Source organism: Puma concolor, chromosome A3 (assembly GCF_028749965.1).
Source record: "Puma concolor isolate L17-30 chromosome A3, mPumCon1.1.hap2, whole genome shotgun sequence".
In the NCBI taxonomy this organism is placed as follows: Eukaryota; Metazoa; Chordata; class Mammalia; order Carnivora; family Felidae; genus Puma; species Puma concolor.
Genome location: NC_141669.1, coordinates 58,236,100 through 58,248,607, shown reverse-complemented (window position 1 = coordinate 58,248,607; position 12,508 = coordinate 58,236,100). Strand labels below are relative to the sequence as shown.

At 41.2% G+C, this 12,508-nt stretch overlaps 1 long non-coding RNA gene across 2 annotated transcripts in view; it reads left to right on the top strand.

Annotated features, from left to right (window-relative positions):
* LOC112869037 (uncharacterized) overlaps positions 1–12,508 on the top strand; it is a 53,141-nt gene that overhangs the window by 39,505 nt on the left and 1,128 nt on the right. Inside the window, exons 4-5 of one of the 2 annotated variants that reach the window (XR_015249161.1) lie at positions 7,350–7,635; positions 9,748–10,288. This is a non-coding gene — a long non-coding RNA (uncharacterized LOC112869037). Of the gene's footprint in view, positions 1–7,349; positions 7,687–9,747; positions 10,289–12,508 lie in introns of those variants that run through there. The other variant, XR_015249160.1, reaches the window with a different exon arrangement.

Genomic DNA, 12,508 nt, shown 5'->3' with positions numbered 1-12,508 from the left:
CGGTTAAGCGTCCGACTTCAGCCGGTCACGATCTCGCGGTCCGTGAGTTCGAGCCCCGCATCAGGCTCTGGGCTGATGGCTCGGAGCCTGGAGCCTGTTTCCGATTCTGTGTCTCCCTCTCTCTCTGCCCTTCAACCGTTCATGCTCTGTCTCTCTCTGTCCCAAAAATAAATAAAAAACGTTGAAAAAAAAATAAAAATAAAATGCTTACATAGGTAAAGGGGAAAAGGACACAAAATTATATCAAGATTTTTATCTTCACTATGAAAGTTTAATCAAAAGATGCATAGAAAAGTAGTAGAAGAAAATGCATCTAAATTTTAACAGTGTCTCCGAGTAGTGGGTTATGGGCTGTATTTTTTCTCTTACCTTTTTTTTTTTTTTTTAACTTTATTTATTTTGGGAAAGAGAAAGCTTGCAAGCAGGGGAGGGGCAGAGGGAGGGGGAGAGAGAGAATCCTCACTGTCAGCACAGAGCTGGATGTGGGGCTCAAACCCACGGCTGAAATCAGGAGTTGGACAGTTAACCTACAGAGCCACCCAGGTGCCCCTCTCTTATTTTCAAAGCTTTATCCTCACCTGCCATGTTTTCTAATACTTTATAATTAAAAACACTTTAAAATTTATTATAAACTTTGGCAAAATAGTAAAAAACAGTAATGAACTCTCATGTGTTTATCTTCTGGATTCAGTGATTGTCAAGTGATTGTCAAGTGATTTTGCCCATTTGCTGTATCTACCTCCCCCCTCACCCACCCCACCCCCCGAGTATTTACAGAAAATTCCAGACATCATATAATTCCACCTGCAAATACTTTGGTAAGAATCTTTCTTTTGGGGGGCACCTGGGTGGCTCAGTCGGTTATTCTTCTGATTCTTGGTTTCAGCTCAGATCTCACAGTTGGTGAGTTTGAGCCCCACCTCAGGCTCCGCACTGACAGCTCAGAGCCTACTTGGGATTCTTTCTCTCTCCCTCTCTCTCTCTGCCCCTCCCCCACTTGCTTGCACTCTCTCTCAAAAAAAAAATCTTTAAAAAAAATGTTTATTTATTTATTTATTTGGGAGAGAGTGCACATGCAGGGGAGGGGCAGAGAAAGTAACGAAGGGGCAAAGAGAGAGGAAGAGAGAGAGAGAATCACAAGCAGGCTCTGTGCTGTGAGCTCGGAGCCCAATGGAGGTCTCGATCTCAGGAATTGTGAGATCACAACCTGAGCCGAAATCAAGAGTTGGGTGCTTAACCCACTGAGCCACCCAAATACCCCCAATCTCTTTTTTAAAGTGGACATCTTTTCACATAACCACAATTCTTTTAAAGCACTTATCAAAATTAACAATAATCCCTTAGTGTCCTTTTACATCATCTAGTAACAGAAAATCCTAATTCCTTGCTCATCTCAATAATGTCTTTTTAAATAATATTTATTTATTTTTGGGAGAGCACAAGCAGAGGGAAGGGCAGAGAGGGGGACAGAGGATCTGAAATGGGCTCTGCTGACAGGCTAACAGCAGTGAGTCCGATGTGGTGTTCAAACCCATGAACCGTGAGATCATGACCTGAGCCATAGTTGGATGCTCAACCAACTGAGCCACCCAGGTGCCCCTGAAAAGTGACTTTTTTAAAAGCTTGTTCAGGAGCTCCTGGGTGGCTCAGTTGGTTAAGTGTCGGACTTCAGCTCAGGTCATGATCTCATGGCTTGTGAGTTCAAGGTCCCGAGTGGGGCTCTGTGCTGACAGCTGAGAGCCTGGAGCCTGCTTCGGATTCTGTGTCTCCCCCTTTCTCTGCCCTTCCCTGCTTGCACTCTGTCTCTTTCTCTCAAAAATAAGTATTTAAAAAAGCTGGTTTATTTAGGGGTGCCTGGGTTGGTGGGTTCAGGTTCGGCCCTCATTGGAGTCTGCTTGGGATTCTCAATCTCTCCCTCTCTCCCTGCCTCTCTCCTGCTTGTGCGTGCACTCTCTCTCTCTCTCTCTCTCTCTCTCTCTCTCTCAGGATAAATAATTTTTTTAAAAAGGTGGTTTATTTAAATTCAAGTACAAATAAGATCTCAATATAATTGGTTGTCATGTCTCCTAAATTCCTTTTAATTTAGAGAAGTCTGTCCACCCCATCCACACACAAATACATGTACACTTTTTTCATGGTATTGATTTGTCACAAAAAACATGTTCATTGTCCTATAGAATATTCTACATTATGCATATATCAGTTGCTTCCCTATGGTATCACTTAATTATCTCTCTGTTCCTTTTATTTGCTCTAAATGGAAGTTAATACTAGAAGCCTGATTAGATTCAAGTTCAACATTTTTGGCAGGAATACTTTACAGGAAGTGCTCTAAAAACCCTTGTGTTTGAAATAAGTATCTATCTCAACATGCTGAAATTATGGCCTCAAGTCAAGATGATTTAATTAACCAGAATAAATAAAAAGACACCATTTTAGGTTGAAAGATCAAACTGCAAAGTACAGATTGAGGACACCTTGATTAACAGTAACAGTCAGGGAAGATATCCAGAAAATTCTGAACACTGAACACTAATGCAGGCAGCAGCACATCACAGTGGTTGAGAACATGGGTTTCAGGGGCGCTTGGGTGGCTCAGTTGGTTGAGCCTCAGACTCTTGATTTCGGCTCAGGTCATGATCCCACGGTTGGTGGCACTGAGCCCCATGTCAGGCTCTGCGCTGACAGCGTGAAGCCTGCTTGGGATTTTCTGTCTCCTCTCTCTGCCCCTCCTCTGCTCACCTGTGTGTGTACTCTCTATCTCTCTCAAAACAAACAAACAAACAAACAAAACAAAACAAAAGACGATGGTTCAGAATTGGACAGGATGGGTTTGAATTCTGACTCTGCCACTTACTGGCTGTGTGACTTTTGGTAAGTTAGTTAACTTCCCCAGTCCCTCACCAATCATAACAATATGATAGCCAGTGCTCAATAAACATTGATAGCTAGTATCCTTATTGCCTCTAAGAACAGGAAATACAACAGTAGAAAAACTTACCCATGTGTACAACAGGTCACATACAAGAATATTCATCACGGCAGGCTTTGTAATAAGAAAACATTGAAAAAATCTAAATGTTCATAAATTGGGGAGGGATGAAGAAAATGTGACATATTAATATATTATAATCCTATGCGGTAGTTACAACACCTAGGTGTCTATATACAAATTTTGAATGGATCTCAAAACAGAATGTTGAGTGAGAAATCATGTTTGCAGAAGGATACTTCACGATGATAGTATTTATGAAAAAAAAACCCACACAAAAGTCAATACTAGATATTTTATACAGGAACGTAAGTGTATGCAATGGATATGTTTTGAACTTTTTAAATTTTAAATAATCATAGATTAACAAGAAGTTGTAAAAAATGATATAGAAAGGGCTCATGTACCCATGATCCATTTTTTTGCCAATGATAATACATTGCATAAATGTAGTTCAATATTAAAAACAGGAAAGTGACATTGATATAATCCACAACTTTATTCAGATATCACTACTTTTAAGATCTTTAAAAATTTTTAATTTGGGGCACCTGGGTGGCTCAGTCGGTTGGGCGGCCGACTTCGGCTCAGGTCATGATCTCGTGGTCCGTGAGTTCGAGCCCCGCGTCGGGCTCTGGGCTGATGGCTCGGAGCCTGGAGCCTGTTTCCGATTCTGTGTCTCCCTCTCTCTCTGCCCCTCCCCCGTTCATGCTCTGTCTCTCTCTGTCCCAAAAATAAATAAAAAACGTTGAAAAAAAATTTTTTTTAATTAAAAAAAAAAGGGCTTGGTGTATGAGGTGCCTGGGTGGCTCCATCAGTTGAGCATCCAAGTTTTGATAACAGCTTGGGTCATGATCTCACAGTTGATGGCTTCAAGTCCGTGTCAGGCTCTGCACCGACAGTGCAGAGCCCCCTTGGGATTCTCTGTCTCCCTCTCTCTGCCAATCTCTCTCTCAAAAATAAATAAATACACTTAAAAAAAATAAAATTATAAAAGGCCTATTATATAGTGTGTGGCAGAAACAAGTTGCTCAGTAAACAGTAAGCTACTGTTCCTACTAAGAATGAGACTTTATGATTTTCTTTAGAGCTTTATTTAGACCTTCGACTCCTCTTCACTTCCAATAAGTGGACTAGTGTTCATTTTCAGGAGTAATGTTATGCTATCACATGCTGAGTGATCTCATTCCATTCTTCCTGAATGAGTAATAGATTGTACCTTTCCGTTGTACAAAGTTGATAGCAGCAAATCCCTAGTAAACTCTTCTCCTTGAGGTCTTCAAAATTTACAAAACTGTCTATGATGCTTCACAAAGCCTTTTTCTACATTAATGTGATTGTCAGACCAAATCGACAATGGAAAGTCTTTCCTCTTAACCAGAGTAAAGAGCAATCATTCATCCTTAAGAACGCCCAAACAGGTTCGAGCAGGTCTGTTTCTGTGGCAACTTCACGTTCCAAGATTAAACCATGCAGATATTCAAAAGGAAGTTCGAGTTCTCTGCACTAGGTGTTACGCGAGAGTGCCATGTTCCCAAAATTATGGGACAGGTCTCCAGTATGAGTTAGTCTACTTGAGCCTACTTAGGTTTCTGTGCCACCAGAGATGATGGCACCGAAGACAACCTTTTCTCAGGCACCGGTGTATTACATTTATAATCTATAGGGAGCTCCATTCAAGTGTAATGTGTCGATGTCTACATTTACCTGAACAAATATGAAGAAGTGATCACATTTCTAGAAATGTTAATACAGGTCATGGGGTAAACAGGGAGAATCTTATTCTGCTAATCAAGGGGAAAAGGAAAACAAGGGAAGGAGACTGAGGAAGGAACAGGTATATGAGGAGCAAGTAATGCTCATCCTACTTAGAACATCGCCAATGCAAAAATCAGAGTGGGGGCACCTAGGGTGGCTCAGTCAGTTGAGCGTCCGACCCTTGATTTCGGCTCAGGTCACGATCTCACAGTTTGTGAGTTCAAGCCCCACGTCAGGCTCTGCGCTGGCAGTGTGGATCCTATTTGAGATTCTCTCTCTCCCTCTCTCTCTGCTCCTCTTTCTTTCTCTCTGTCTCAAAATAAATAAACCTAAAAACATAAAAAGTCTGACCCGGGTCATAAAGCTAAGTCTTCCTAAAGAAGACTAGAAGTCAGGCCTTCTAATTCATGGTTCAGAATGCTTCCCGCTCGATTCTATATTCCATGATATAACTATATTCATTATTCCGTCATTTAACTCTGTGTGCCTCAGCTTACTCATCTTTAAAATAAGGGGGTTGTGGGGCACCTGGATGGCTCAGTCAGTTAAGCATCAAACTTCAGCACAGGTCTTGATCTCACGGTTTGTGGGTTTCAGCCCGTGTCGGACTCTATGCTGACAGCTCAGAGACTCAAGCCTGCTTCAGATTCTGTGTGTCTCTCTCTCCTCCTCCCCAGTTCGTGCTCTGTCTCTCTCTGCTCTAAAAATGAATAAATGTAAAAAAATTTTTTTAAATTAAAAAAATAATAATAATGGGGTTGTAACAAATCTGAAGGTAGTCACAGGTAGCTGAGGGCTATTTTCAATATTCTGCAAAAGAACAGTGATACTGTTATTTCATAATAGTGATACTGATTGTTTCAGGGTGTGCCACAACAGTTATTGGGGCACATGTCAAATAGTCACCTGCTTAAACTGAGCAGAGAGAGTGTGTGCTCTGCCCGGCAACACTTTAGAGCAAGAGCCAAAATTAAGCAGCAAAGTGTATTCAAAGGGATCTTCCTGCTGAAAAAGTTGGAAACCACTAGACTAGATTGCTAGGATTGTTATGTTGCTTTCACAGTGGCATCAGAGAGTTAAGTCCCTGCTCTGTCCTCCTGCTGTCTACACCTTATCTGAAAGCCAGGTCTGGAGGTGAGTCATCGTGGAAGAGAGCTTACAGCTTCACCAGGGAGATGTGGGTGAAGATCTCAGCTAGACTCACAAAGACCATAACACAGATAAGTAATCTCAAGAAGTAGAAGAAACAGATCATAAGCCTCCAGGCCAATGGAAGAGGCAGGGCCTGTGCTTAGTCTTATTAGGTTCCATTTCGTTTCTATAAACTCACATATTTTTATTTGAGACTTGCTTGTTAAGCTTCAAGGCCTGGAACAGCTTGTGACAAAAGCTGTTCCTCATGCTGCTGTTGGGAGATTTGGGCATTCAACAGATCCCTTTTTAATCTTTCATTAGAGATTTAAATTTATCACTGCCCCTGCAAGCTTCGTGTTTCTTTTCCATAGCAAGCTATTCCATCAGATTTTAATCACAGTGTCGAAGTAGTTGAGTATCTTACATAGGTTAAACGTATATAAATTCTGAATTCAATCAAATTGTATGCATTTTATCTAGATAATTCAAATGATTCTTAAATTAAAACTTTTGTCTAAAACCTCTAATAATCTTCACTAAAATTATTTGTCATTTTGTAACACACCCTAGAGACACAAGTTGTATTATATATGTTATATTGGATGTGCATTTAGTTTTATATACATGTTATAATATGTTATAAAATGTTATATAATGTTATAACAAATGTTATACATTTTCTTATAGTATAGATCTTTTTGTAAGTTTACTTATTTATTTTGAGAAAGAGAGGGCACATCCAGGCGGGGGAGGGGCAGAGAGAGAGGAGAGAGAGAGAACCCCAAGCAGGCTCCACACTGTCAGTACAGAGCCTGACACAGGGCTCAGTCTTGTGAACCAGAAGACCATGACCCGAGCCAAAACCAGGAGTTGGCTGCTCAATCAACTGAGCCGCCCAGGTGCCCCATACAGTATGGATCTTAAATACAACTTGTAACAAAATTTATGCAATAAAAGAGTCCTTGTGTACCTGTAGGTCAGCAAACCTCAAGGACAAAAAAAATTATACTTGGAAATAGAAACCTGTAAGAATCAACACTAAGTAGCTAAGTTGAGGTAACAACGTATATAATCAAGTTGCAAAAGTTTGTAAAGTGGTGCTGATGAGATTATGCTAGGGTGTCTTCCATATTGTACGTAGAAGTCTAAGAAAGCTCTCAAATCCAGGGTTAAAATTTAATTTAAGCAAAATACAGTATCTCCACTATGATATTGCAATTTATGTTGCAGAGGGTAAAGAAGCTTTGATAAAAATAAAGCCAAAAAGCAAAAAAATAAAAATAAAAATCAGCCATTATTTAGTACTGTGTATTCCACCTACATCTACACACACACACACACACACACACACACACACACAGGTTAAAAAGTCAAATGCTTTTCAGGGAGTTCTGACAGCAGCTGCTGAGTGAGGGTCTGCAGGGGTAACTGACTGGCTGTCTCCATTGTCGGTGTCTCTCTGCAGGAGCTATATATTGAAGACAATGTCTGGAAGCTTCTACTTTGTAACTGTTGGCCACCATGATCATCCAGTGTTTGAGATGGAATTTTTGCCAGCTGGGAAAGCAGAATCCAAAGATCATCATCATCATCTGAACCAGTTTCTAGCTCATACTGCTCTCAACCACATAGATGAGAATATGTGGCTGTCAGACAACATGTACTTGAAAACCGTGGACAAGTTCAATGAGTGGCTTGTTTCAGCATTTGTTACTGCAGCATATGAGATGTATTATGCTTCATGAAACAAGGTGTGACGATGGAATAAAGAACTTCTTTACTGGGGCACCTGGGTGGCTCAGGTTGGTTGAGTGTCCAACTTCGGCTCAGGTCATGATCTCACAGTTCGTGAGTTCGAGCCCCGCGTCAGGCTCCATGCTGACAGCTCAGAGCCTGGAGCCTGCTTTGGATTCTGTCTCTCTCTTTCTCTGCCCCTCCCCTGTTCTCTCTCTCTCTCTCTCTCTCTCTCTCTCTCTCTCAACTAAAATAAACATTAAGAAAAAAAAGAACTTCTTTACTAGTTTTTATGATTTATACAGAAAGTTTGCAATGAATCCATTTTATGAAGCCATTTCTCCTATTCCATCAAACGCACTTGACAGAAAAGTTCAGTTTCTTGGGAAGAAACACCTTTTAAGTTGAATGCAGAAAAATTTGGAAATAAACAATGTCACTACAATGGGGTATTCTCAGGAATGTGGACATTGTAAGTAACCTGATTAAATAGTCTGGGAAAGTTTTAGGGGAAAAAAAAGTCAGTTTTACAAAGCTTATAATAATGAACATCTGGTCCCAGCCCTACCCTCTCAACTCTCAGTTTCTGCTTCCCCAAAGCAACTACTTTTAACTCTTTTAGTTGTTTCTTTGGATACTTAACTCCTTATTTCTGAGCATGCTTCTTCAGCTATTTCTTGATCTTTTCCAGTTTAAACATCACCCCTTAACCATCTACTATTAACGATCATTTAACTCCATTACAATTCCTTCCCAACATACACACGCTCCCCCATCCTCCTAGCAGCAACACATCATAATATTTGATTAGATCATTATTTGGGAGTTACACCCATACTGAGCCATGTAGAATACATAATGACATTCCTTTTGTATTACAATTTAGATTTTTTTCCCCTGGATTTAATCATTGTCTGGTTTTCCCTCTGTTTAAGAAATAATCACTAGTTTATCACCAAACTCTCCACTAAAAGTACATATTTATAGCTCCCAAAGTCTTAAAATATATCAGATGATCTAGTGTGTGTGTGTGTGTGTGTGTGTGTGTGTGTGTGAGAGAGAGAGAGAGAGAGAGAGAGAGACAGAGAGATGGAGAGAGAGATTTCCCTCCTGAAATACCCTGTCCTGATTCAGACTCTAGAGTGATGCACAACAGATTCCTTGGGATTTATGTTCTACCACCAATCATGGAATTCTTATATTTCTTCTGTTTTGAATCCCTGGTCTCCTAATTCTCCTGATTTCATATTTCTTGAATAACTGCCCCCATTTTCCAGGAGTACATCCTTTAGTAACTTTCTGAGAAATGGGATGTTGTCTAGAAAATTGTTTCTCAGTTCTTAGAATTAATCTTGTCTTATTTCTCAAATTCTTTCTTTCCTTCTGTTTTCTGTTCTTTCTTTCTGTAAATTCCATTATTCTGATAGTAAACGTTCTAGCCTGAGCCTCCAATTTAATTTTTCTGTTTTACTGCCTTTTCACTCAACTTTCTGGAAAGTTTCTTGACCTTTATGTTCCAACCTTTCTTTTGAATTTTTCTCCTATCCTGTTTAAAATTTTCTAATCCCTCTCAGGATGCAAAGACATTAATGATATTGATTTTTAGAAGTTCTCTTCTACCTACATTGTCATGTTTTGGTTTTTGTCTTAGGTATCAGAGATTTTCCTCAAGTGTTTGACATCTTAGGCTGTCCAATGATATTTAAAATAGGAACACTGAAAAACTGACCGGCTGCTGTGTGTTGGGTACTGAGGCTTGCTGACCAGTGGGTATTACTGTAGTGTGATCTAGTAGAGGTTTGACTATTTTTGTTAGACGATCCCCAGCTGTCCGCATCTATATGAAAACTGATTACTAGTTTGTTAGCAGTTCAGTAGGAAGGAGGCTGTGTGTCTTGCTGTTTTGGATATAGATTTCCCATTAATTTCCCTGTAGTTCCCAGCTGTGTGTGTCCCTGAGTCCAGAGTCCCTTTGGCTTTAACTCACTCTAGAGAACATCCAATCCATTCCATGACAGAAGGGGTGGTGTGGGGGGGCAGGGCAGGGTGTCATCTGGCTGAAAGGGCTAAAGGGGGATATTTAGGAGTCCAACTAATTTTTAACCGACGTTTAATCAATTCCTTTTCAGGTTTCTGCTTCAAGAAGAAGCTTGCTTTGGGGCGCCTGGGTGGCGCAGTCAGTTAAGCGTCCGACTTCAGCCAGGTCACGATCTCGCGCTCCTGAGTTCGAGCCCCGCGTCAGGCTCTGGGCTGATGGCTCGGAGCCTGGAGCCTGTTTCCGATTCTGTGTCTCCCTCTCTCTCTGCCCCTCCCCCGTTCATGCTCTGTCTCTCTCTGTCCCAAAAATAATAAACGTTAAAAAAAAAATTTAAAATAAAAGAAGAAGCTTGCTTTTCCCTGCATCCCAACCTCAGGCATTAAATTTTAAGCTTCCTGAGGTTTGTTTATAACTGTCATTCCTCCTTCTGCTCTCCAGCTTACAAATATTTGCTGACATCCTTCTTTTATCTCTTTTCCACATTTCTTGCCCTGTAGGCTTTATTCCTAAAAAACAAACAAACAAGCAAACAAAAATTTTATCTCATTTTGGTGAAATTAGTGAGAGAGTGGAGAAAATGTCTTATGCTTAACTGATATCCTCACCATTTCTCCAAATTCAGTTTTAAAACAAAACCTGCCAGTACTCAACACCTTCCAAAAGTGTGCCACTGTGACTGAAATAAAATCGAATCTCTTCACTGTGATATATAGACTTCTGTTTCTTGAAATCAACCTACCAACCTCATTTCTTTCTCTCTTTCTTTCGTTCATTTACTCATTCTTTTTTTGGCCTCTGGGTCTTTGTACATGCAGTTTCCTTCACCTGTAAAGATCTTTCCCCCAGATATTTACATAACTGGTCCTTCTCATCATTTAAGGCAAAGATCACTCTTCATTCCCCAACATCTCTTCCTTGGAAAGAGAACCTCTAATTTTTAGCTTGGCACATGGCTGTCTAGAACAAAGACTCCATTTTCCAGCCTCTCTAACAGCTAGATGTGGCTAGCCAAGTCTAGCCAGTGAGATGGAACTGGAAATAGCATATGCAACTTTCAGGGAGGGTTCTTAAAAGGAAGATGCTTGCCCTTCTTCACCATTTCCATACCCCTCCCCGCCCTTCCTCTTTTCTGCTGGCTGGCATGTGGAAATGATAGCTAGAGCACAACCAACCATCAGATACCATGACTGAGGATGGGGGAAGGGGTGCAACAAGACATAGGAGACTAGATCCTTGTTGCTGTAAAATGTCATTGAACCCTGGGGCGCCTGGGTGGCTCAGTCGGTTAAGCGTCCGACTTCAGCTCAGGTCACCATCTCACAGTCTGTGAGTTCGAGCCCCGCGTCAGGCTCTGTGCTGACAGCTCAGAGCCTGGAGCCTGCTTCCCATTCTGTGTCTCCCTCTCTCTCTGCCCCTCCCCTGCTCATGCTCTGTCTCAAAAATAAATAAACATTAAAAAAAAATGTCATTCGGGGCGCCTGGGTGGCGCAGTTGGTTAAGCGTCCGACTTCAGCCAGGTCACGATCTCGCGGTCCGTGAGTTCGAGCCCCGCGTCAGGCTCTGGGCTGATGGCTCAGAGCCTGGAGCCTGTTTCCGATTCTGTGTGTCCCTCTCTCTCTGCCCCTCCCCCGTTCATGCTCTGTCTCTCTCTGTCCCAAAAATAAATAAACGTTGAAAAAAAAATTTAAAAAAAAATGTCATTCAACCCTAGAATTCTCACCTACAGACTTCATTTACATAGCAGTGAAATAAACATCAGGGTTTTTTTAAAGTCACTTTTGCGTGTGCACAAGTGGAGTAGGGGCAGAGAGAGAGGAAGAGAGAGAATCCCCAAGCAGGCTCTGCATTGTCAGCACAGAGCCTGACAAGGAGTTAGAATCCATGAACCATGAGATTATGACCTGAGCCAAAATCAAGAGTCAAATGCTCAACTGACCAAACTACCCAGCCACCCCAAAGGTCACTTTTATTCTATGTTTTCTGTCACTTACTGCTGAATCTAATCCTAACGGATACAAAGGCTCAGGTTATGTGCTATCTTCTCAGAGTGGGGTCCCCCATCCCAAGTCACTCTCTATTATTTTCCTTATAGCCCTTTGGTTATCTGAATTCATCATGTTTTTAAGTTCATTTCTTTAATGGTGTGTCTCTCCCAACTAAATGTAAGCTTCATGAAGGCCAAGACTATGCCCAGGTCCTAGAATGGGACCTGGCTTATGGTACATCTTCTAAACATAGCTGTTGAGTGAATAACGACACCTGGTTAAGTCAGAGCCCTACTGGTTTTAGGAAAGCAGATGGAAGTGTCTAGACTTTCCCTGCATAGAATAGTTCCTCAATTATTTCTGTTCAGAGTCCACACTTACCTATCAAAATTCTGGTTACTAATTAAATTTCCTAAGTGTTTGAAACTGGAAAATTAACCTTGAAGAGATGATTCAAACCTCTTGGTCAATAGATACGTCTCCCATCATAAATTAATAAGCTGCCATTGTGGTTTGTAAGTGATTAGGAGGCATAGCTTTGGAGGTGGGCAGACAAAAGTATGAACATTTTGCCACGTACAGAAATTGAACTTGACTAGTTACATAAATTTGCTAAGCTTTAATTTCCTCATTTGTAAAAAATGGGACTACCAATACCTGATATAAGGACCAGATAAGATAATGTATTTAAGAGATTGAGCAATTTGCTCAGAGAGTCTGAAAGGAGGGGAGCCAAGTTTTAAATCCAAGTCTTTGGGGCGCCTGGGTGGCGCAGTCGGTTAAGCGTCCGACTTCAGCCAGATCACGATCTCGCGGTCCGTGAGTTCGAGCCCCGCGTCAGAGTCTGGGCTGATGGCTCAGAGCCTG